The following is a 25,733-nucleotide window of genomic DNA, read 5'->3' as shown; positions in this document are numbered from 1 at the left end:
CTTTGTTCGTTGTCTTTTCGTGGCTTCTGCACAGAAGCCCTCCTTAAGGCGCCTGTTAGTCTAGACGGGCAGGATGTGAGGGAGGGATCTTCGAAACCCTGCCATCGGTTGCCTTCGCAACCCAAGTCACACTCTTGTCTGATTGGCTAAGGGGACTGGCCAGGCCAGCTACCCTGCTGTGTGATTGACAGCAAGGCTTTATGAATGGGGAAAAACTGCATAAAAAGCAGGTCTCTGGTTCTGGAAGAGCAGAGTCGCCACTGGAGCAAAAGAACCAATGAGGAACTGGAAGAAGAGGACCCCTATCACGACTGAACTGCCCGGTAAAGCCCTGCTGCAGGTCCGAATCTCCAAATCAACGACAGAGAAGATTGTCCAGGAAACTTCTTCCCTTGAGCTGGTGGGACCAACCAGTTTGCCCAAATTGCAAGCCAGGACCCCTCCTCCGGTAGAATTCACTGTACAGAGCTACAGTGGGCAAGATAGCCAGGAAGAGCGGATCCTGCTTGGGTTTTAATGAGCGCACCTTTTATTTGTTGATTTTCTCTGCTGCTGATTTTTCCCTGGGTGGCGCAGGACCCTCCAGTCTTCCTACTTCATGTCAGTATGAGAGTCACTTCAGGAACCGTGAGCCTGCAGGAACCACCAGGAACGTCTGCCTCAGCTACAGCTCCCTCTCCGTTTTAACGTACTGTGCCAATCCGGTTGTCCGTTTCGGTCAGCCGCAGAGAAAGCGTTTGAAATCTTTCTCCAATCCGAGGGCTTGTCCTTCTCTTCTCTTTGAATTAACTTTTCTACCAACCAACCTTTTTCCCTGGGTGGCACAGGACCCTCCAGTCTTCCTACTTCATATCAATATGAGAGTCACTTCAGGAACCGTGAGCCTGCAGGAACCACCAGGAACGTTCGCCTCAGCTACAGCTCCCTCTCCATTTTAACGTACTGTGCCAATCCGATGGTCCGTTTCGGTCAGCCACGGAGAAAGCATTTGAAATCTTTCTCCAATCCGAGGGCTTGTCCTTCTCTTCTCTTTGAATTAAATTTTCTACCAACCAACCTCGTCCAGAATCTGTGCCACAAACATTACCACAAACTACATTGAAACTATTATCTTGAGCAAAAGATTTTTGAACCCTTGACTTTGGCCCTAAGACCTTTTTTATCTGATTTTAAACTTGAAGTCTCTCTTGTTCTACTGCCCTGATTACTTACCTGTTGGTGTTGCCTAATTTCTAATAACTTTGTCTTTCCCTCTCCTTTAAATTGCTGGAGTGCCATTTTGCTCCCACTTCATTTGTGAGCTTAACCTGTCTGGAATTTAAGGGAAGTGGTGTGGTGTATTGGTGATTGTGATTTTTTACTTGCTTAGACTAGTGAAATGTTAAACAACTGTTGAGTAAATAAATATATATTCTTTTACTGAGAAACATTGAGTCAGTGTTTGCCTGAACAATAGTAATGGCTGTCCCTTTGTGCAACTCCTTGTTCTGCTCACTTACTCTTGGGATAAGTCTGGCTGCTCCGCTACCTCTATAACTGTGTAGTACAGGCTTGTACCAAAGGTGAAATTGTACTGTCACTTGTAGTCTTAATTGTGTGTAGTGTTCCCAAAGGGTGCTGCATATAATTCTGCCTAACTACTGCCATTTGCACACAAAGTGGTACAGCATCCTTAACCAAATGAGATCACACCTTTGTACCCTAGCACACACCCAATGGGATTTCATACCAGTAATATGTCACATTGGCGCCATTGGTACCACCACAATATTGACACCAACTTGCCCTACAATCAGACCTATCCCAAAATGAGAGTACACCAGTTGTACCCTACAAAACACCCACTGAGATGGCATCTCAGTTACGTTGGCGCTATCGGGACCATACCAAAATTGACAACAAAATGGTGAAAAATCAGACCTAAACTCAAAATGAGAGTACACTAGTTAGATTAAAGTTCCAACACCAACACACTCTCCACAACACACCAGCACATGAACCACACACCATTATCTATGACATACAGACAATAAATTGAGCATTAAACATGGGTAAAAACAACAGAGCGCCCAATTCAAAGTCCATAGTTTAAGCCTGCAGAGTAGATTTCACTGTGTGCCTGTGGACAAAAATGTTGGATCAGAAAACAAAATGCAAAGTAACTATCACATCGAACATTGGATCATACAGTATCAGATAAAATTGGATCTTGCAGTCACAAACCTCTCTCACACGTCATCCTACACATGTCTGACAAGCCAAAACTAATGACGCCAAAATCTGTGAACGTCCAGGTCCCCTACAAACAGTGTACTAACATGGCCACATCTTCCAGGACCACAGTCCCATAACAGTTTGTGTCAACACACAATTACACCAAGGTCCACAGATATGCCAAAATGCGGTAACGTCCAGTTCCCTTACAAACAATGTACTAACACAGCCACATATTCCAGGACCACAGTCCCATAACAGTTTGTGTCAACACACAATTACACCAAGGTCCACAGATCCCTAACCCTAGACACTGTATGTCAAAACACACCAAATTCCCCTCATGAGTTCAAAACCATACTATACCCCACACACATACCAATGGATTAACAGTACAATAAACACCACATTACGATACCATATTTTAAGCCTGAGGAGTCCTAATGGTAGAGTTCCTGTGGAGAAAATTAGGGTTAAGTTACTCTCAACAACTTGTATTGAACTTGTGTAGTGATTTTCTTGTGTAGGTTATTTCCCCCAGGTGACCACAGCAAAATAATACAAAACCAGAAACTGTGGCACAACACAATACGCTATTGACTTCCACCGGATGGTGTAAAGCCTTGCATCCTTCTCCTGGTCGGCTCCTTGAAATTACCGAACCACTCATCCAGCCACGCTAAACTGAAATCCGGACTGTTCATCCTCCTTCCCGGAGGTTCCTCGAAATTATCAAATACTTTGTCCACCCAACTCAACTTCGTCAGACTACTACTCAGCTGCTCCTCTGACAACCCTCAGCCATCCGAATACAGTCCGGAACACATTCCAAAGACTTATCACTACAGTCACAGGACTTGTTATACTTGGCTGCAGTACATATAGACCGTCTATTAGATTTGACTTCACTAGCACTGGTCACATTGGTAATCTTACTTCTGTCCTGCACAAGCGACCGCAGGATTGCTGCCTCACAACTACGTTCACTGGTATCGATCACATTAAAAAAAAATGTTCTCCAAGTCCGCGCTGTATATGTACACTTCACCAAGCGTACACTGCGATTGAGAAAGGCGCGCATGCCCCCGAAGGCTCAAACAATCTCCAGTGAGCCAAGAGTCGCGCTCGAAATCCATAGGCCCCTCCTCACAAGGCCCTGATGTCATCACTGTCTCGTTGAGCTATGCAGCGTGAAGTTCGTTGGTCCTTCTCCCTGAAACCACCCACTGAATGCGCGGTGTCCAGGAGTGACGTATAGGTGGAGCCAACCAAGTTAGTTGCAAAACACCCCATTGGGAGCCCCACTGCGCTTTGGACTTCTCACATCGGAACACCACTATTTCACTCTCACTTTCGTTTTTTCCGAAAGCATCATCACCTGACATAACTGTCAACAGAGTGGCAGCTTGTGGCACTTCCGAAAGGCCCTCTAGTCAGACGATTAGTCAGTCCCAATGAGGGTGATAAATAAAGGAAGGACAACCAACGTAAGCCTTCCCGCTAGGGACAGGTGGGTCCCGGTGGATGTCTCCTGCCAGCGCTGAGCGTAATGCTCCCTCAACATGATGGTGCACCCCTTTAGCCTTGTAGTACTTCTCACCTTGATCTTCAAGACCTCCACACGACCACAGTCGCACCAGCCTGCGACAAGTTCTTGGCCTCTGTTTTCCAGCTTTTACAAGTCCTCCTCGCCAATGTTATATTGTACACTTGGAGTAAATAAAGTGCCCCAAGCCGGAAATATGGTTTTGAATATTTACTAGTTTATAGACTGGATTCACAAGGGTAATTACATAAGGAGGATGGAGTAAGTATGTAAACACTGAGGGAGACATCCACCGGCCCCTAATTCACAACTCTTCAGGTCCCAACTGACTTTCCTAGAATGTATGACCCATCTCACAGACACAAATTCCAGGCCAACATTCTAATGAGCTGACATCACAGAAAGGAAAGAAATAACCAAACACAACACACCTCTTGCCCACAGCATCACTTCCTGCTGCTCCAACTTTCAGTGTTATGCGGATGACACCCAAATTTCCTTCAGGCTCCCCTCAGCTATCTCTTCTCCTTCTCTAATTCCGGATTGTCTGACTGCAATTCAGGAATGGTGTGCAGCCAATGATCTCTGCCTTAATGCCAGTAAGAATGAGATTCTCCTCATCGGAACACCAGCTCCCTCCATTTCGCTCTCTCTCTGGCCGCTTACACTGGACCCTCTTCCCACTTCTACCTGTGAAGCTATGATCCATGGGGTCATCTTTGACTCCACCCTCTCCTTCTCTCCTCAGATCTCTGACATTTATAAGAAGTCAAACTATCAGCGGCACATCCTCAGAGGTAGTCTTCCTTTCCTCACTTTCCCCCAGAAGCTCACTGTCTCCAGAGCTCTGATCCTCTCCAGGCTGGGCCACTGCAACAGCCTCTTTCTAAATACTCCTGCATCTACTCTCTGACCCCTATGCAGAACAGGACTGCAAGACTTGTCCTTGGCCTTAAGCCCATGGATCATATCTCTCCAGCTCTCAAATCTCTTCATTGGCTCACAGTGGTGGCAAGGATCAAGTTCAAGACCCTCTACATTATCCACAATGCTTTTTTGGGCCTGGGAGTGCACTACTTTCAACTTTCTATTCATACACGTCTCCACTATCGAGCTCTCCACTCATCCACTTCCAACTCTCTGAGGGCCTGTCACTTTTCCAAGCAGAGTTTGGGGCAGATCTCTGTCTTTGGCTGGAGACTTGCTCTGGAATAGCCTCCCTGCCTCTCTCAAACTTCAGCAGAACCACCTCCGGTTCCAGGAGCAACTCAAGACCTTCCTCTTCGCTTCTGCTTTCTCTCTTCCTCTCCCTCACTGATGTCCCGACTGCTCCATGCACTGATTTCCTGGCTACACTCTGAACTTAGGCACATGCTCCTTCATGTCCAGTTCCACTTTGCACAGCCTCCCGGCTTCCCTAGCACTTCTTGTCTGTATCTGCAACCCTATAGTCCCTTCTCGCTGCACTTATGAGCCACCAATTAGCTGCACATTTTTGAGTTACCTGCACTTAGCCACATGCTGGCTGCACTTTTGTGTTTTCTCCCCTTCCAGTTCACTGCACTTGCACAATCTGAATGACACAGGGCCTAGTAAGATTGTTGTTTTGTCCTCCCTATGTTTCCCCCTCTTTGTCTTGTCATGCCTAGAAACACTTGTGTAAAGACGCGTTTTAAATGCCATATCATATCATATTATATCATATCATGAGATTCTAGAGGTGTAGTGTCTCTTTTTTTCCCTTTATTATTTCTTGAAAATATTGGATATGATAGGACTTTGGTTCCAGTCACGAGACTTTCCTACAACGACCAAACACATTTTTTCATAGAATTTTTGCATGCATTTCTTTGACCCTTTTTGGTTTTAATCCTTTTTACTTCGTTTTCTTTTGGCTATTGGCCTTATATCCTGTGCACACACCCTGCAATTTGTCTCTGTGAAAGCCCCCATCATGCTCTCTGCCTGCAATTCTCTCGCCCACACTAAATGATCTGTGTTGGGCGGACCCAAACCCGACATTGCGGGCTCCTCACATCTCAATGATATATAAGGCTGTACTCTATTAATGTTGCAAAGTCGATCCAAGCAAATTCCCTCATCATGTAATCTGATTGTGGGGACTTGGAGATGTTTTTATGTTCCCCAAGTCTTGCCCCTTGAGGCTTTTGATCCACACATTTGTGCTGCGGGTTTAGTACATGTGCATCCAGCATTTTGTGTTGGTGTGTGCTCCTACAGCCAGTTGATGTGCCTCATCATGGGGTTGGCACTAACCTACCAGTGCTACCGGCGGGTCACCGCCAACCCCGTAACACCCTTACCGCTGGCTGATATCCCAGTGCCACCACGATAGCACAAGCAGCGTTGGTAAGGGTTAATCCCCATTTCCATGGCATCTCATAGGACTCCATCGAAATGGGGACATTGAAGCCCCATGATAACCATTCTAGTAGGGGCCTGAAAACCCAGCAGGTAAGGTCTGCCGGGGGATCCGTGGCCCCTAGCGGCATCATTGTAAAATGCCAGTCAGGAAAAGGTATGTTGCTACCGGCACCCTTCACCAGAATTAAGTGTTATATATAAAGCAGAGTGATGTGAACTGATTGGTTGCGTGAATGTCTGGATGACGTCATGTGTTCACTCATGCTGCAGCATAGATGGCAGCATTCATGTAAGCTTCGCATTTATATAGGGGAGCGTGAGCGTTTGGCTTTTATCCAGATGTTGTGTGATGAAAGGAATGGTTTACTCCTCCACACAAGGCCCTTTTGACACCAAGCAATGTGGGCAGCAGTGGACTTGCCTACAGGTAACTGGAGATTTCCCGGTAGACCTCTGCGCCAGGAGCAACTCTTGTGTGTTCACCCAGGTTTACTGCTCCTCTTACCCACTCTCCCGTACACCTCTCCCCTTCATTCAATCTCTCCACACACCCCACATGAACATGAATTTAGTCCTACTTCAGCTGTAAAACAGACATCATTGTTTGGATATCTTACTAGCAAGATCTGAAGCAACGTGAGAGACATAGACATTCTCTATTTCTTTTGTTCATTTTGACTCCAAAATTATTTTCCTCTTTGTTTCTTCTGTTTTTAGGTGTATCCATGGTCTTGTGCACATCTAGCTCTCGTGTTTTTTCTTGATATACTCTCCTTCACAATCTTACCAATCGCACGGCTAACTTCCCCTTGACGTCGCCAAAACCCACTGTGCCCCATCGTGTTTCTTGTGTCCATTCTTTCTCTCTTTGGCCTACAAGTACTAGACAACTCTCATCACCTTCACACCATGGACCTCATTAGAGTGCCAAAGGGAGAGACAGACATGGGGACTAGGTTTAGGCTACTATCTTTGGGGCAAAAGAGTCAGGAGAATTAATAGATTGTATCTACTGACATGCTGGGAGGAATGAATGCAGTGTTGCTAGTAGTTGTAATATAAATAAACAAATAAATTAGTAGGATGTTCCCAGATAATTACACCATCATACAAATGCACTCATGATGAGTCCGAGGATAGTGATGATGATGATGATAAGTCAGAAGTTCAAGGTGATGGGTCTTCTGAGTCTAGGACCCAGCAACAAATAATTTGGAAACCAGTGACACAGAGTAGGGAAGGAGTTACAGAGACAATAGGGAAGGTTATGTAACCTTTTCACATTTTTACAGCGTCTTAAAACGATAGTTGTTCCCATTTCAAAATGTACACACGTGGAAGCTACCGAAGCAACTGCACTGCCTCCAGCAGAACTTTCAAGTACAGCAGAGTATCGGAAGGCATTGCCTGTGCTCCAACAGAAAGTAAAACACCGTGGAAGTACTTCAAACTACAGTCGAACAATGACAGCATCTTGCCATCTGCATCTGTGTAATGAAACCTTCAGGGAATGTCTGTGTCTGCTCTGAGTTGAAACCCTTGTGATGCTATAAAATGAAACACTATGCGCCTAAAAGGATTACGCACTGAAAACCTTACTGCTGCCCTCTCGCCACAGGTAAGTAGCCAGTTATTTGCCACCTCCAATCCGTCCTGTCACCCCAGAAAATGTTTCTCCTCCTGTGCCATAGCTCAAGTGACCGACTGTAGAGGGTCTGACCGACAAGTTCTAGATACCATTAGCATTTCTAATGCTACTGTTACGTTTTTTAGTCCTATCTGCATTCTACTACAACCACAGTAATGGAGATAAAGTTGCCTTCCAACAGGACACATCTAGAAATCTCTTTGGGTTCTCGGTGTGAAACAAGAGCTGCAAGAATGCGCCGTTTTGGCATAGTAGCCCACTCACTGCTTGTCATGAGAGCAAATAAATCAGGGGACACGTAATTTGTTGGATTTCTGCTATGATCGCAGCACCCAAACAGTTTACATGTTGTGATTGCTACAATGTGGGCCATAATATGATCATTCATTGAATTCCATTCTGCTAAAACATTAACTCCTTTCTCAGCTTTTTTAAATTCCCTTTCCACTCTGCAGAAAATGCAACTAAGTGGATACTGCAGATCATTCTGACCAAATCACTTACAGTCATTCCACCTGTTTTGTTTCTACCCTCTTACCCAATGATCAGTCATTCACCTACATGAAGCAGGGGGTGCCTGATCATGTGCCTCTCAACCACAACCAACATGGTGTTGTCATTCAGCTTCTCCAAATGATGGTCATTTGGCAATACAGGTGGCACATGTCACCAGGACACATAATTTGATTGCTGTGTGTCTACCCAAATAGCAGCACATGCACAATGATACCAGGAGCAAGGTAGCAAGTGGTGGAGGCAAGCAGTTGGAATACAGGCTATTTCTATGGGTTTTCAACTGGAACAGAATGCAGAGAGGGCAAAGCTGCTTAGACAGGCTGGGAGAGCGGGATTCTTATTACTGCTTCTGCCGGTGTGTCTGGCACTAGCAGCAAACTGTGGTTTCTTCACTGCCATCCTCACCAGAGGGTGGTGTGGTAGAAAAGGTGCCAGTGTAGGTTGGCCTGCATGCAGGAATGGTCATGCCATGCTTTCATTGTGGATGTGCATCAGAGTGATTGTCATAGAGCTACCGTGTGGTCTTAGCTTCATTTGGATGTCACATAAGTTAAACATGACTGTGTCTAGCAGTCTTCGCATTGTCTTCCACTCCAGAAAAAACAGTGCTCCAAGGATTATATTATAGTGGACACTGACAGGTCCAGGGAAATCCTGTGTCCCACCAGACACGTAACATCAGAAATGGTGACAACCTAGTCTAACCTGTTGTTAGGAAGACTTCTCATTCTATGGCTAATTTCCCTTACCTATAGAGTCCCCCAGCAGCTTTGCTGGATTTGAAGGGGTTGTTTCTTTTTACCTGCTAAGAGTGGGACTCTTTTTCCCACTCTTAGGAATTTTTGCTATGTGTGTTCTAGGCAATTTTTTGTTTAATGCCTATGGGATTTTCTCTCACCCATAGGAACCATCTTTATTCACATGTGTTACACAGCACCCTCAGTGCAGTGACACAGGGGTGTCATAGCGACCCCCAAACATAGACTCCATACCCTGGGACTGACTACTGTCTCCCAGGGCATGTAAAGTCCCCATTGACTTTACTAGTCAAATCTTATGAACTTAACCAGTACAACCCATCTTACTATGGAGGTACTGGGAAGGGTTAATAGTTTTTCCCTTGGGTTCATTTTCAAGGGGGTACCTTAAAGTCCCTCTCTCTAAAGTTTCTGGCTGGTGGCAGTGGTTACTACCATAAATATTCAACCGCAAATATTTTCCTATGGGATTTTCCCACTGTTCGAGGCTACCACTTTTACTGACAGCCTCTAACCTACCGCTGGGTCATTTTATTATTAACTTTACTCCGGTAGGTTTTATTTGCCAGAACTTTAATATAAATGTGTTCTCGTGTCTTACTCTAAACTCCTAACCCAGGTCGGGTATCCTTTGTTTGCTCTTTTGGCGGGCTTCTGCCAAGAAGCCCTACTTTCGGCGCCTCTGAGTCTGGGGTGGGTCTGTTGTTTGGGAGGGGGAGTAGAACCCCTGGACAGAGTTGCCGCAGCAACTCAGGTCGCACTCCAACCTGATAGGCTGGAGGGTCTCCTGCCAAGAAGACCACTCCATTGTGTGAGTGACAGCTAGGTCTCTTTCTGCATAAAAGCAGGGTCCTGAGGACTGGAAGAGCAAGACATTGCCACAGGAACTACGGAACCGAAGGGAAGAGAAGCCACAGACATCTTCAGCATCTACACCACCAGTGAAGCCCTGCCGGATCGTCTCACCACTTTTCTTCCACATGACGAGAGGAGATCTTCATCGAAAGAGCCTTTTTCCCTTGAGCTGGTGGGACCAACCAGTTCACCCATCGCTTCCTCGGACCTGCCTTGGTCGAATCGACAGTGCCCAGCACTTGGAGACCAGATAGTCAGGCAGCTATCGACCCAGACCGCGATTAAAAGGAGCATACCTTTTAAACTTTGTTTGGCAGCACTGCAGCTGGTTTCATCCCTGGGTAGTGCAGTGACTCAAACCTTCCTCCACGATGAGAGCCTCTCTTCCTCTACTGGACCCCTCGAACTGCTGGAACTACCAGGAACAACCGCCACCGCAGGAGCCACTTCTTCACGTTTAAGGTACATTGTTCCGCCAGGCCTCCCTTTCCCCGTGGTAGCCCTAAAGGTGTTTTAAATCCTTTATCTACTGGTTGGGTTGGCCGTCCTCTCTCTTAACATTGTCTTTCGCCTCACATCTACCTTTTCAATATTCGTTTACCAAAGACTTGACTGCAGCTACAAGAACATTTTTGCTCCTAAGCTCTTGGTCCTGTACCACTGACTCTGGCTCAGGCCTATTGACTCTGGCTGATTTGTTAGATCTGCTCTCACTAGATTGATTTTCAATGAGAAATGTGTTGATGCACCTGAATCTTCTAAACCCCTCTTCCTTCCTACTGTTTTAACTTGTGGAGTGCCATTTTGCTCAGTTTTCATTCACTTATCTTTCTGCTAAAGTGTTACTGTGCATTATTTGTTCACAAATCTTCAGGGAAGTGTTGCTAGGGTGAGTCTGAAGATATTTCAGTTTAACTTGTGCTTTCCCTCCCTTTCGTTAAATTGCTAGCGTGCCATTTGTAGTTGGTTTTCCCTGTGCCATTTTGCTCAGTTTTCACTCTACCACAAACTTGTCTACAATTGAATAGGGAGTTGTATATACTTTTTTCTTGACTGAACTTAACTTGCTTTATCAACTGTGATTCATGTGTTGAACTAGATGTGTAAAAATAAATATATATTCTCTTTTTGATACAAAGCTTTGGTCAGTGTTTCCTTGTTCCATAGTGCTGTGATACCTATTGTGTAAACCCTGAATACTGCTCATCTCCCTCATGAGATACGTCTGACTGCTTAACCACAGCTACCAACTAAATCTTTGTGGTACAGACTGATACCAAAGGGGATTTTTATTGCTCTCACCTGTAGTCCTAATCCAGGGTAGTGCTCCCTGAGGGAACTGCACAGGATTCTGCCTAACACCTGTAAGTGAAATCACAGTTGCAGATTTCTCAACCTCTTCTTCCTACTGATACATCTGCTGGAAGACAAACTTGATCTCCTCCGCGTCTTGATTTTCTTTCTCCTCCTACACCATTGCATGCTCCCAATCCTAATCAGCTGTACCCATCCTATATCCTCTATACCTCCAAATAAAATGTTATTGTGTTATTTTTCATGAAGCACTCTAGTAGTTCTGCAACTGCATTGTGCTCTCCTCAAGCAAGTTAAGTATTACCCACTAGTGATTCTGAGTCATGCTCAACACCTCTGGAATAAGGACTCCTTGCAACACCCTGACGCATTCACCTCCCCCCATCGCCTCCTCCTGTGGTATTGTAAATCCTTTCATACTGTCAGCTCTGTCCTTCTACCTGTTCTCCCACTATCTCCCCCTGTGTGAGTGGCAAATCCTTTGTTGCTGTCAGTCCTGTTTCCTCCACCTCCCCCTCAGTCAATGGCTAGAATGTATTGTCAGCCCTCCTCCCCCACCTTCTCTCCATGTGACTGTGGCAATCCCTCCAAAATACCTGCTCATCCTGCCTCCTGAATAGTCCCCCAATGGTTCTCCAACCTTAGGGACCAAGAGATATTTTTGTTGGTGTATAGCAACTACACGGTCCACAACCACAAGAAGAATACAATTCCCCTCTGAGACTTCCACCTTTCAATACATTGCATCATCCCATGGGAAGTCACCCTCCTCTTCCTTCCCCAAATCCCTGTCCCACTTCATCATTTCAATTCCCTTTTTCTTAGGAAGAACTAGCATACTAAACAACAAAGCCAACAGACTGACAAAGGATAACAAATGGGAAGGTGTTTCCCATCTCTAAGGAGTATAATACTTTTGTAAGGTGTGTTCCCACATTAGGTTTTAAGTGGTCAGGCTCATTATAATCTTTTCAGAAGGTATACAAGTTATCCCAATAGGTTCTTCTTGGAACTCCGAACATATTATGAATTGGGTGTTAGATTTGGTTTGCAGAGTTTTATATGTGATGACGAAATCAAATCTGGAAAAGATGTGTTTCCATCTGTTCTGCCTTTGGTTAACAGACTTTGCTGGTTCAAAAATGCAAAATTATGATGATCTGTTATCACTGTTAGGGTATGGCAAGCTCCTTCAAGCAGATGACACCAAGTAATAAAAGAATATTTGTTAACCATTGTTTTATTCCCTAAACGCTTAGCTTTTGACACCAAACTCAGTATTGCTCTAAATGTACCAGTGACATATTAATGTCCACAGTGTCCTAGTTATGTAAGTTACCTCAAGGTGTAAGAAGTGTCTGTGTGCGATCCCAAATGGTTATCTACTGATTTATTCAAACTGAGAGTGTGTATTTCTTAATTATATTTTAAAGTGTTACATATTTGCTCCCTTCAAAGAAAGCTTATTCTACTGACTGTTAAATAAATATATAATTGTTTAATCAACAAACCTTGAGAGTATGGGTTTATTTGAGTACCTGTCACCGTGAATCTCTGGCATAACCCTATAGCTCACATTAACCCCTCTTTAGAAAAGCTTGGCTGCACAGTCACTCTACCAACGTGTGTAGTACTTTCTGATACCAAAGTTTGGGTTAGCTATAGCCAAGAGGACAAGGCTTGTGCAGTCTCCCACAGAGTACTGCATACAATCTTGTCTAACAGCAGAGATGGGATTTTAGGACCTAACTGAGGGAACTGTAATGTAGAAGGGACAGAAATTGACCCTCTATCTGTAAGAGGAGTAAATAGACTGGATAGGCCTGCATTTGCACTGCCCGCTATACCACATAGATGACCTGCTACTGGAACCTTGCATACACCTTGCTCTATCTTTCCCTGGAGAGCAGACATAGCTTGAAATAAAGTGACAAAGTGTATGAGTAGGTAGGTAAATGTTTTGCGGCTACGCTCTGTTTCTAAAACAAAATCAACAATTAATATTGGTTCAATTTTGGTTCATTTCCAAATATGTGGTACATTGTGGGTACCAAAGTGTGCCAACATTCTCCAATTGAAGGCACATGCACATGTTTATCCCTTACCTGGACAGTGAATTGCACACAGTTAACAGATTGTTTTCAATATGTCTCTTATCAATATATCTTTGTACATCCAGCGTACACATACATGTAAAACAAACATATTATTGCGTTCTTACTTAACAAGTGAGATTGTGATTCTCTCCCTATTATCATAACATCCTGTTATTGTGACTTCATAGTAACAGTGTTCTCAATTAAATCTGAATTTCTAGCATATTGAATCTGTATAGTTGTCATTGATTGGTTACTCTATGAGGAGAGTGTAGAAGACAGAGAAAACAATGGAATAGTTAGGGACGTTTAGTTAGGTAATCCTTTCAGTCTAATGAGTCAGTTCTTCCAATGAATCCCTTCTATATGGACTGTGCATTAATTTATCTGAAAGGCATTAGGTGTTTGTTCATGACATTAGATTAATGCTATAATTTGTCCATTTTATTTATTCAAAGTTTGTTACTCAAGGTCTTTGACATATGGTCAGCATAATCTAGGTACCTTTAACAAATGTTCCTTGGTATCTTCAATGGTTATGTTTCTGCTCTTTCTGTATTCATGTATTTCATCAGAGATCAATTCTCATTCCTAAGAATATAATAAGTGTTCACGAATGTGAGCTCATAGAAGACAGTTTTCTAGCACGAGGATACCCAAAACAATGTGTCTACAGGACCAGAGATAAAATGAATGCCAAACAACGTATTGAACTACTGACACCAGAAAACAATTAGGAAACTAACCATGATAGGGATAAAGTTAGAACGATTATACAATGCTCTAACAACATTCAGGTGATTCAAAGTGTGCTTCAAAAGAACTGGCACCTATTAGAATTGGAACCAGAATTGAAAAATTGCCTTTCAGAAAGACAGGTGACTATAACAATTCAATATGCTAGACATTCAGATTTAATTGAGAACACTATGTTATTATAAAGTAATAGTATTGGGATGTTATGATAAAAGGGACAATCATGATCTCACTTGTTAAGGAAGAATGCAATAATATGTATGTTTAACATGAGTATGCACACCAAATGTACACATATATATATATATATATATATATATATATATTGATAGTAGAGGAATTGAAACCAATCTGTTAACTGTGTGTAATTCACTACGCCTTGAGAAAGCCCAGGTACGGGAGGAAAATGTGCACATGCCTCCAATGGGAGAATGTTGGCATCTTTTGGAAAACACAACACACTGAATATTTGGAAATAAAGAAAAATGGAACTAACATTAACAGTTGATTTTATTCTGAAAAATAGCATAGGTGCAAAACTTTAACCTACATACCCACACACTTTGTCACATTATCATTTGACTGGCCTGTGAATATCGGTCCAGGTTATATATCAACTGCCAAGCAACACTAACTACTTGCTTAGAAAATTGAATACATGCAGTAGACACATTGCACAATATTCACTACTCTATAGCTTGAAATAAAACAGCATTCTCTTGTCTTGAAGTGGTTACTTCAGCTTGTATTTTCTGAAACGAAGCCGCTAATTCCTAGATCATATCCTCCATCACTTGGAAGAGGAATGGCAAAGTCTTGCTATTTGTCAGATTGATGCCGATTTCTACTGGAGTTTGCTAGAAGCCATGGAGTTTTGACCGTTCCCATCAAGAAAGGAGAGCAACCTGTAACAAATCAACTTCTGGGGCACAAGTGGTCCAGGGATGAATATAGGTTTCTAAACCCTTTAATCAGACCCACACCTCTAGTTCAACAGAAGAGATCTGAACATATTGGAAACAAAAGCAAATTATAAACCTCTTTGTCCAATTTTGGCAACGTTGACACAATTCTTCAATTCATGCTCAAATGCAATCTGATTGTACATCTGTTTAAATGTGTCTTTAAATGTGTCAACTTTGAAACAGTCACCCACCTGCTCAGATATTTGAAAGACAAGTGTGTGAACACTTCGAATGTCTGCTCACTTTTCTTTCCAAGCTCTCTGAAGATCTTGAGATACTGTTTCGGGATATTACGGAACTTCCTAAGAAATCCACCTTCATGCTCTCATGAACGGGCCTTTGCTCAGGAGTTAACTGAAGAATTGCTTCAGTTCACTGTCAGTAAGTGACTCATCAGGGCTGCACCCCACAGTACCTCCTACACCACCTGTAGCTGGAAAATAAGCTTGAGCGCTTCAAGCCATTCAATAGTATCCTTCCCCACTTCATAAGCCTGCACTGAATCTTTGGGGATGTGGTCGCAGGGATTATCCTGGGCACCATGGTTTGAGCATCTACCACTGCTTTCGCTAGAGGTGGATCTGTTGGCCTCCTTCTTTTAGTCGAGTGCCAGATTGTGCAGGTCTAGATTGACCTTGTCCCACTATTTTTGTTTCTCTATCGCTAGTCTCCTCCCCTCCAGTAGGACCTTTCTAGTCGCTACATTGTTAACAGCCAGAACAATTACTTGCCCACTTAGAGGCTGCACCGAGGCCTGGGACCTGCGGGATGCCGCAATAGCCCTCGAATTCACTGACACTCTGGAGTGTTGGGAAACCATACGTGCCCACCGGAGGGATGGCTGGCAAGAAACACTGCTCATGATGTCTTCCTTATCATCTTCCACTACCCCTCCCGTAAGGTAATCTTCATTTGGGTACACATGGCTTACTTAGCCCATCCCCTGGGATCTTCTCCCTAATCGCCCTCGCTTCTACCTAAGCTTAGAGGCTGGTCAGCAACTCAGGTTTATGAACCATAGTGCTGTGGGGAAGTCCCCCCTCTTGATATAGGATGCCTTAGTCATGCCTTTCACAGTCTCTATGTCAAGATCCAGGATTATTCCAAATACCTAGCAGTGTTCTAAACATTGCCTGCAACAGTACTTTTATCATTGGATGACTAAGCTGTGCACAAGGCTCCAACTAGACCCGACCGCCTCCCACCAATGTGACAAATCAACTTCCGGCCACCAGAGATCCAGGGATGAATACCGGTTTCTAAACAATCAATACGACCCACACCTATAGCACATCAGAAGGGATCTGAACAGTTTGGAAACAAATTATAAACCTCTTTGTCCAATTTTAGTAATGTGGACAGAACAGCAGGCTTATTTCCAAAGGTAGTGGATCGTTGCTTAGTTGCAACATAGCAAAAATACAATTATTACCCAATGATAAAATGGACTGTCCAGTCAAGGTTCTACAAAAATATCAAATTAATTATTATCACAACAGACAGTTCTAGCAAGACTATGAAATACAACCTGTGGGGTGTTCTAACCCACTAGTCTATGCCCTGCAACATCACTGGGCGCTGTTTTCATCAAAAACAACAGGACGGCCGCCAAAAAGATTTATGCGCCAAAAATATTTGGAAAGTGCGTTGGAAAACCTGAAAAATAGGCCGCCAATCCCTTTTGCCTATGTCAGTGGTAACACAGAAGACCACTGCCAAAACCTATCATTGGGCTGCCCACAGAGTAAAATTAAACTACTTGAAAAAGCAGTGCTGCATTGCAAGGGAAACCCATAACTGCTAAAATCTGTTTTTCCTTGGCTGTTAAATTTGCAAAATAACGATTCTCAAACAGCAGAGAAGATCCAACATCCTTGTTGGGTGTTAAACATCACTTTATTTAAATAATCCACCTAAGCACGATATCAGCAGGAGCACATTTCATCAGAAGAAAATCCACATTCAAAGGTGCTTGCATGGGAAAAATATGTCAGAAATGGGAGCAGTACCGCCGCTTGCCTGTGTCAGAAGCTGGCATTTATTTAACCTGTCATTTTAAACTTGTACATTAAAATCAAAGTGTGGAAAAGAAGAGACTTCCCATCAAAAGCAATATAGGTTGATAGAATTCAATCTATGTTTTAAAAAGGCTGGAATTAAAAGATTTGTGGCTATATTTGATAAAAATGTAAATTGTATTTTAGAAAAAGACTATTTCAAACAATGTTTTAAAAGTGAGTTAAAGCCAGCCATACTGGGCTTCAAAGACATTCCTCAGCTTCTCCCAAACAAAGGAATCTTCCCCCCTGCTCTCTGCTGAGGAACTGGCAGGGAGTTGTGAAAGGAGGTGGGAGGAGGACTTTGGCCTGTTGCTCTGACAGCAGACAAAAGAGGCGTCAACAGAAACCAGCTGCTGGCAGGAAGAGGCTCTGGTTGCTCTTGACTCAGCCAAACCTTGGAGCCGGGGCTAGACTGAATTGTGTATCTGGAACTGAAGAAAATATATTGTTAAGAAAAAGATTCATAGAAAACTGTGCCAAACTGATACAAATCTGGAATGTATAGGTTGTTAAAATGAAAATGTTGCTCACAAGTAGAAACTACTCTGGAATGTGTGCGATGTTCAGAGACTGAACCACGAAAAATGTTATTATCGTAGCAATTGTGATAATGCTAGGAATATGACAATTTACAGGAGTCTGCCCAGATGTTATGCGCATGTATGTGGAAAGATTTGTACAGATCTGACACTGGGTAACCAACCAAAAGCGCGAAAAACTGTGAACCAAAACTTTTAAGAAGATGGGACTTGGACAGATACGTGCCTTATTTAATTTGGGATGTAAATATGTATTGTTAGCAAGTTGGTGATATTGTAAATATGCTTTATATGAAAAATGTATTTTCTGTGTAGAAACAAAGGGGAGGTTTTTCCTGGACCATAAACACAGCATCATTATGACACATCATGACACACTGGTTTCCTTCTCAAATCAGGAGAGAGGGAATACTTTGACCAATCAGTTTCCTAGAGGGTGGGCTTAGTATAATCGGCCTCCCCACCCCCTCAGGAAATACATAAATAGGGACTGTTGAGGACCTAGAGACACACACACATTCACCCATCAAATGATTTACTGGCGAAGTGCTCTGCAGGAGAATCCAGATCCAGACTCCAGAACTCTGAAAGCAGAAGGCTTAATTCTAAGCTGAACCCTTCTCAGCTGGCCTTTAAAATCTTGCAACCTGATTTTAACCCCAAACTTCCAAGGGGCTCAACAAATTCAACATGCGGGCTATGCTGTTTTTTTGCTTCTTGCCAATAACTCTTGCTAGAACCCAGAGATCCAAACCAGTAGAGCAGAGCTGTAACCCAGAACCAACCCGTCAGATCCAGTCCAAGAGGCCGTGTAGAGACCGGAGTGCCTTGCTGAGTGCAGAACCAAGCGCCTGAATCCTGTCCGGTGGCAAGCAGATTCTAGTCCAAAACCCTTGACCAGATCCTGACGGGCCTATTCCAAAACCATAGTTGTGAGTATTTAGCATAGAATTGTCCATAGCCAATATCTTATCCTTAGGTAATCCAATCCAACCCATTCCAACATGTCCAGACTGCATTATAGAATCTCTTTTGTCTGTTCTGAATCATTCTCTCATCCATATAGTCCTGTGATAATTGTAGTGATAAATCATCTTTGAGCTAATATATATTTGCTGAAGAAAGGCAAGTGTCCCAGCGAGCAAAGATCAGACAGAGGCACCTGTGGACTGGTGGCTGTACCATTGGTATCTCGCATCTTCATAGCCCCCGAGTGTAAAGTGTAAAGCCAGTTCTTAATTGTAATCTTCAAAAGCCCATCTTTCATTTGAAATCTTGACTCTTTTTAAGAAAAATCAACCTTTACTTACACCTTCATAACTTCTGAACCGTACATGCTAGTAACGACAGCATTTCAACACCTTATAGTTTTGCCGCAATCGCACTTGACCCACACAGAAATTTAAGTGTCAAATTGAAGCTAACTTCCTCAGCTTTCCAACTCATACTTAACTCAACAGTTTTGAAAAGTTTTCCCCGATTCTGCATTTGGTTCAATTTCATCCCATGTCAAACAGCTATTTCTTGCATTCAACCTCTGAATTCAGTTTCCTATCTATCAGTCATTCAATCATCATTGCTAGTGTTTACCTGAAGCTATCCAAATGGCTCCAACTAGTTCTGAATCCAATTTAGCGAATTAAAAGTCATTTTCAGTGTTTTTCCCATTCATTTAAAAGCACACTTAAAAGCATTTGACCTGTTTTAAAATCATTCCTGTTTTTCTCTTAGCTTGCCGGGGGGAACTGGGATTGAAACTGCATTTGTAGAGTGTCTATTCCTGAAACCTGTTTCTCTCCTTCCATCTCTATATTGCGTATATGGGGGGATTGAGTAGTATCAGGGGGAAAGACTGATTACATTGCATTTGATTGAATTCATATCAAGTTTTATTTCTGTGCCGTATTAATTTTCTATCCTTGAATTTCATTGAACCCACACCAAGTTTATTCTATGCTACATTATTCTTCTCATCCATACTCTTATTGATTAAAGAGATTGTTGATTATTGTAATATCACCCAACGCTGATCATTGTATAAATATTAATAGTGTGATATCTAGATATTGTTCAACTTCATAAAAGTGTGATATATATATTGTTCAATTCATAAAATACATCTTTTAACTTTGCAAAACAACCTACTTCTTGGTTCAGTGAGACCTGGGGGGATTCAAAGAGAGGGGCATGATATAAGGGTACATCATTCAGAAATAAAAGAACTTTAGACATAAAAATATATAATTAAGGTTTCCAGCTGGGCATCACACGCTAGGCATTGACGTAGGTGGAGTGCTAGGTTGAAACCACTTACAATCCCACCTTGTAAAGGAATGCTGAGAGAAAAAGCGAAAAACTCTGGATATTGACAAGAGGGTAGTGGATATATTAAACAAATCAAGGATTCTTGGTTTCAGCACAAAGGGAGCAATAGGTTGTAAATTGTTTCTCAGGGCATTTGGATAAGGACCATGGGTACACAACCACAATGTTTTGTGCTTGTAGGTGTTCTTGGTTCACAACATAGTCGATTCAGTTTCAGGGTGCTTTTCAGCTTCTGTGACAGAGTTTAAGATGGGAGACAGCTGCAGGTATCAGGCAGCAACCAGTTAGGGGAGCGAGGCTGTACAAACAGCTGCAGACTGTCCTACATGGCGGCTCAGGGTCAGGAATCATTGTCTCAGTGCTGGCCAGCAGTTCTGAAGCACTGGTCGAGATGTCTCAGATGGCTTAAGCGACTCCGGTGTAACAACAGTCAGTGTTGCCGCCAATTGCTGCTTGAGTGACTCGACTGGCTCGAAAAATGTCCTTTAAGGTGGTCGTCGATAGATGCTAGTTGATGTACTTCTCCTAGCTTCTTCACTGGGCTTTTGTCTTTCTTCAACGCAGACGGCCCAAAGCTGAAGAGTGTGTTAAAGGCAGCTTCCTTATCCTTGGTTTTAGGTTCAAAGACTCTCTGGAACTTTCCAACTAGGACTCTTGCTGCAGAGTCTAGCAAGGCACACTGTGTGCTGGCTGGGTACCAATTCTAGAGCTGCTGGAGGATCCTCTGGATTTGGTGTCTCCCTTTGTTCCCTGGGATAAGGTTAGATGAGGGATCTTGCTTCCCTCCTGGAGGTCCGGACATTCTTTCTCTGGCAGAAGATGTTGGTAGACTGTACTTTCAGCCTGGGTCCAGTGTTGAGGTTCAACCCAGGCTGCCACGTACAAAAGTGCCATTGGTCAATTGTTGTGTGGTAACTGTTGATTGCCCTTTTTAAATATCGGCACAAAAATCGATTTGCACCACGGTGCTCTTGACATGCTCAACTTGGAGATGTAAAAAGAGAATTCCTCATGAGTGAAATTCAACTCCAGTTTAGTTTATGCTAAAAAAAGGTTGCTTGCAACGAGTCACAAGCTTCACACGCATAATGGTCTGTAAAGTATTCGACCCATGTCTTCTCAGGGACAACATTTATCTGTAAAGAAGCTTGTGAATTGTGAATGGTATGATTCAGTAGTTGCCAAATGACACCGGTATATTTTGATGAAATCGTTCGAAGCATATCTTCTCCATCTTGTTGGTACATGAAAGTCTGTCTGAACTTCAGCCAGTTTTTGTGTCTTACTTTCAGTCATTTAGCTACACCAAGTTGCTCTCTCAACGGTAGATTTTTAATTGACCTTGTTGCTTGATGAAGGAGAGCTTTATTCTGTTGCAATGTTGGATCATTTGTGTGCTTATGGTTGAACTTAGGTTTGTTTGTTTTTGTGAGGGTTTCCTAAAAAAGATGAAGAGCAGCAACATAAAGCCCGTCCGTGCTAGCTGTTATTGATGTGTTTGAAGCAATAGATTTTAGGCAATTATGAATGTTGACTAATGGTTCAGAGGACTAGCGGAGTCTATTGCGACAGCCAGTAACAGTACGTTTGTGTTTATGATTCTCACGAGGAACAGGAAAGATGTCCCAATGTCAGGATAAAGTTAGATGATCGTGATCACTAGTTGTCTGTTCTTTTATGCTGAAGATGCCAATTGCAGCGAACATGGCTCTGTCAATGTAGATATAGTCCATTGTAGCTTGTTGTTCAGATTGGCGCCATGTGGGCTTTGATGGGATATCGCCTTCAATGGCTCCATTAAGCATTAAAAGCAGTATATCCACCATTAGGGACATCAGCATCGTTTTGTGCTGCAGGAGCAGTACCCCCATCTGTAATTGAGCTGCAATGCCGAGGTAAGCCTTAGGCATATTACCAGCTGCCTAAGAGCCCCTCTGAGCATTCATGTTTTGTGCCTTATAGCTTCTAATTTCATTGAAGTACCTCAATTGCATTATCCCTGAGATCAGCCTTAATTACACAAGCTGATCGTAGTATTAATCATACTGGTCGAGAGTCAATATACCCGTTTGAAATCCCTCAAGGTGCACTGCCTTAAGATGGCCGCCGCACCGAGAGCACTTCATGCCTGACCTTGTCTTTTTCGAGTGCCTGACTGCATGCTGTCTGCAGGAGCCAACGGATTGGCTGTGGCACATACCTAAACTATCCACGATTCGCCAGCAGGCGAGAGCAGGCCAGCGAGGTAAGGTCTAGAGAGAAGGCCTCCTTCTGACTGAGCTGAGTCCCAGAATCTTCACTACAGGAGCAGGAGCTCCACAGCATCGTTGTGTGCTGCAGGAGCACTACCCCCATCTGTGATTGAGCCGTGATGCCGAGGTAAGCCATAGGCATATTACCAGCTGCCTAAGAGCCCCTCCGAGCATTCATGTTTTGTGCCTTATAACTTCACATTTCATTGAAGTCCCTCAATTGCAATATCCCTGAGATCAGCCTTAATTACACAGGCTGATCGTAGTATTCATCATACTGGTCGAGAGTACATATCCCCATTTCAAATTCCTCGAGGTGCACTGCCTTAAGATAGCCGCCACACCGAGAGAACTCCATGCCTGACCTTGTCTTCATTGAGTGCCTGACTGCATGCTGTCTGCAGGAGCCAATGGATTGGCTGTGGCACCCTACCTAAACTATCCACGATTCGCCGGCAGGCGAGAGCCGGCCAACGAGGTAAGGTCTAGAGAGAAGGCCTCCCTCTGACTGAGCTGACCAAGCATGACCCTGCGTGCCGCGCTGCAAGCCGATCCGCCCCTTCTGCTTGCGAGCTGCTCCTCCGTACTCTATGGACTTCACTAACGTAACCCTAACTTGTTCCTCACTGAGCAAGGCCGCCTGAGCTGGCTCTGGCTATTCCCACGTACACCCTGAGTGACGCCGCCCTACCTCATGTGGACCTACAAATAGTATGCTATTATAAATATGCATCCCATATGCTGTTTACGCACATCCTACCATCACTCTTAAGGTTTCTGTTACATTTATCACCTCCTGTACCGGTACTCTCCTCCCTTAAGTTTGAAATTGTCTGTAGCATTTCTACAACATATATACTAATCTCCCTGATAATAGCTAACCATCCTATGATAAGAGGAAACCATCTATATAGTATGCCATGCATTACTACTTGTTCATGACTAGTTCGCTTATCTACCTATGTGCCCCTAGTACGCTTCCACATATGCATAGTCTGTCCCATTCTGCATTGCCACAGGATTATTTCACTCTGGTCACATGTCCATGTTCAACTTGTATACAGATATATGCTACGCACGCTATGTTAGCCATTATAGATTGCATTTCAACCTATTGTTTGTGTCACCTATCTTCTGCAATTTACACTGATGCCACCACGTACAAAATTTGATGTGCCTACTTTGACACTTGCCCACATGTCAGTATTACCTGCTTAACCATATATCAGTCCACCTTGCTAACCAACCCCTATATACCTATATCGCAGCTTACAGTACAGTTTCTGCATACCTGCTATAGCCTCTAGGATACCAGGATACGTACCTAGTCAATTGAGTTCCTTTAAGCCAAACGTGCACTTCTTCCCCAAATCTGTGCCGTACACCTAAAGATCCTCACCCATTGCCACTAGAGCCATATGCTCATGCTCTGATACCGTCCAATTGACTATAACATTACAGTTACCATGTGCCAGCCATCCCACATGCATACTATGCCTCTGCCGCTGATTTACACTGTCCTATTGAGGACCCTCGTATACCTAATTAATATACCAGACATTATTATGTCTCACACCCTGCCTTTATCAGCCCCTGGGTCCTTCTACAACAAACTCCCAAGTCAGATTGACCTGAATACTAGACCTTGTAGTCTCCACCAGAGAAACCCTAACCTCTGCGCTAGACTCCTCAGAATATATGAGCCATTAGCCAAAACATCATATCCTGCTTTCAACTATACTACCAAAACCCTAAGAGGCCTACAGCCCAATACCAAAACCCCCTTTCGCAAAACTACCAACACACAGCACCCACTCCAGCTTAACAGCTGACTCTTTCGAGAATCCATCACCCCCCTGAAGCGCCACCACGATGCCCAGCTATTACTAACTGAACCTACACAGACTGGCATAAAAGGAGCACTAATAAATGCCCGCACTATGAAGGCCCACGCCAAAGAAATAACCAACCTACTCCAAACTGAAAATATAGACTTCCTTGCTATCACTGAATCCTGGCTCCACTCTGCAGCAGGCCCTGCGATCATGCTAGCCATCCCGGAGGACTACACCCTCCTAAGAATAGATTGCACCACATCTCGAGGTGGAGGCCTTGCTATTATTGCTAAAACTAGCCTAACACTGAGACTCTCCACGCCACACAACAAAGACTCGTGTGAATCCCTCACCGCTAAGCTGACGATCTCTAACACCTAGACCATTTCTATTCACCTTATATACAGACCCCTGGGCGCATTAGGTTCCTTTGAAGAAGACCAAACTAACATCCTATCTGATATCCTCAAAAACTATTCACAATGCCTCCTCCTAGGAGACTTTAATTTTGGCTTTAACGACCCTTCAGACCTTAATGCCACACAGATTAACAATTCTCTCGAGGAATTAGGGTTCACCCAAAAGGTCACAGGTGCTACCCATACTAAAGGTAGGACCCTTGACTGGATTGCTGAGCATAACTGCCTAACATTTGTCACCTCCAAATTGCCGCAGCCTTGGTCTGACCACCACCTTATCTCCTTCTCCCTAGAGGCTACATCTCCCCTGCATGTCGATAGCATAGCGCCAGCCGTTCCCACAAGAAATAAAAGAAATATTGCATCTGAAAAACTCATTCCCCTGGTTCTACCCACTCTGAATTCAATTCCAGCCCACACTGACCCCTTCACTATGGTAGAAGAGTACAACAAAGTGATGCCATCTTCTCTAGATACCATAGCACCATTGAAAATTAGAAAGAGTAAACCTAGAAAACATGTAAATACCTGGTTCTCCACCCATCTGAAAGCCATTGGACAAGAGAAAGGTAAAATTGAAGAAATCTGGAGACTAGATCCCTCCAACTCTATTAAGACCAACCTGAGCAAACTAGCTTCTCTCCACACAAAAGAAATCATCCTAGCCAAACAAACATCTTATAACCTGCGCATTACTCAAGCTAAATCAAACACCAAAGAGCTGTTCACAATCCTCAAAGAGATAGAATCACCCATCCAAGCCCCAGACTCCTGTCTCAAGGACAAAAAGTGGTGGTGGAGTATACAGAGCATCCTTGCCAACAAGATAACAACCGTCCAGGTCAAGATCAAGAATAAAAAAGAAACCGTCCTCCTTTCCCCTAACCCCAGCAAAACCGATGTGCCAGTGCCCCAGATGACTCTGCCTCCACCCACATTACCCACACCCAATTTCAACTTTAACAAGGTATCTATTATAGAAGTTGAAAAAATTATCCTCACCCTCAAACCCTCCAATTGCCATGGCAACCTCTGTCCAGCACAAATCATAAAAGATGCAGCTCGTGACGGCTCCCCATTCATCGCCAAACTTATAAATGCCTCGTTTGCAGTAGGCTCCATCCCCAACCACTTGAAACGGTCCTGGTCCTCCCACTTTTTAAAAAACAAACACTCGACCCATCTATACCTACTAACTATCGCCCTATCACCACAGTGCCGTTTCTGCTTAAACTTCTAGATAAGATAGC

Source organism: Ambystoma mexicanum, chromosome 2p (assembly GCF_040938575.1).
Source record: "Ambystoma mexicanum isolate Mex_15411 chromosome 2p, UKY_AmexF1_1, whole genome shotgun sequence".
Lineage (NCBI taxonomy): Eukaryota > Metazoa > Chordata > Amphibia > Caudata > Ambystomatidae > Ambystoma > Ambystoma mexicanum.
The sequence above is the reverse complement of the archived record's forward strand: the minus strand, read 5'-3'. Positions refer to the sequence as shown.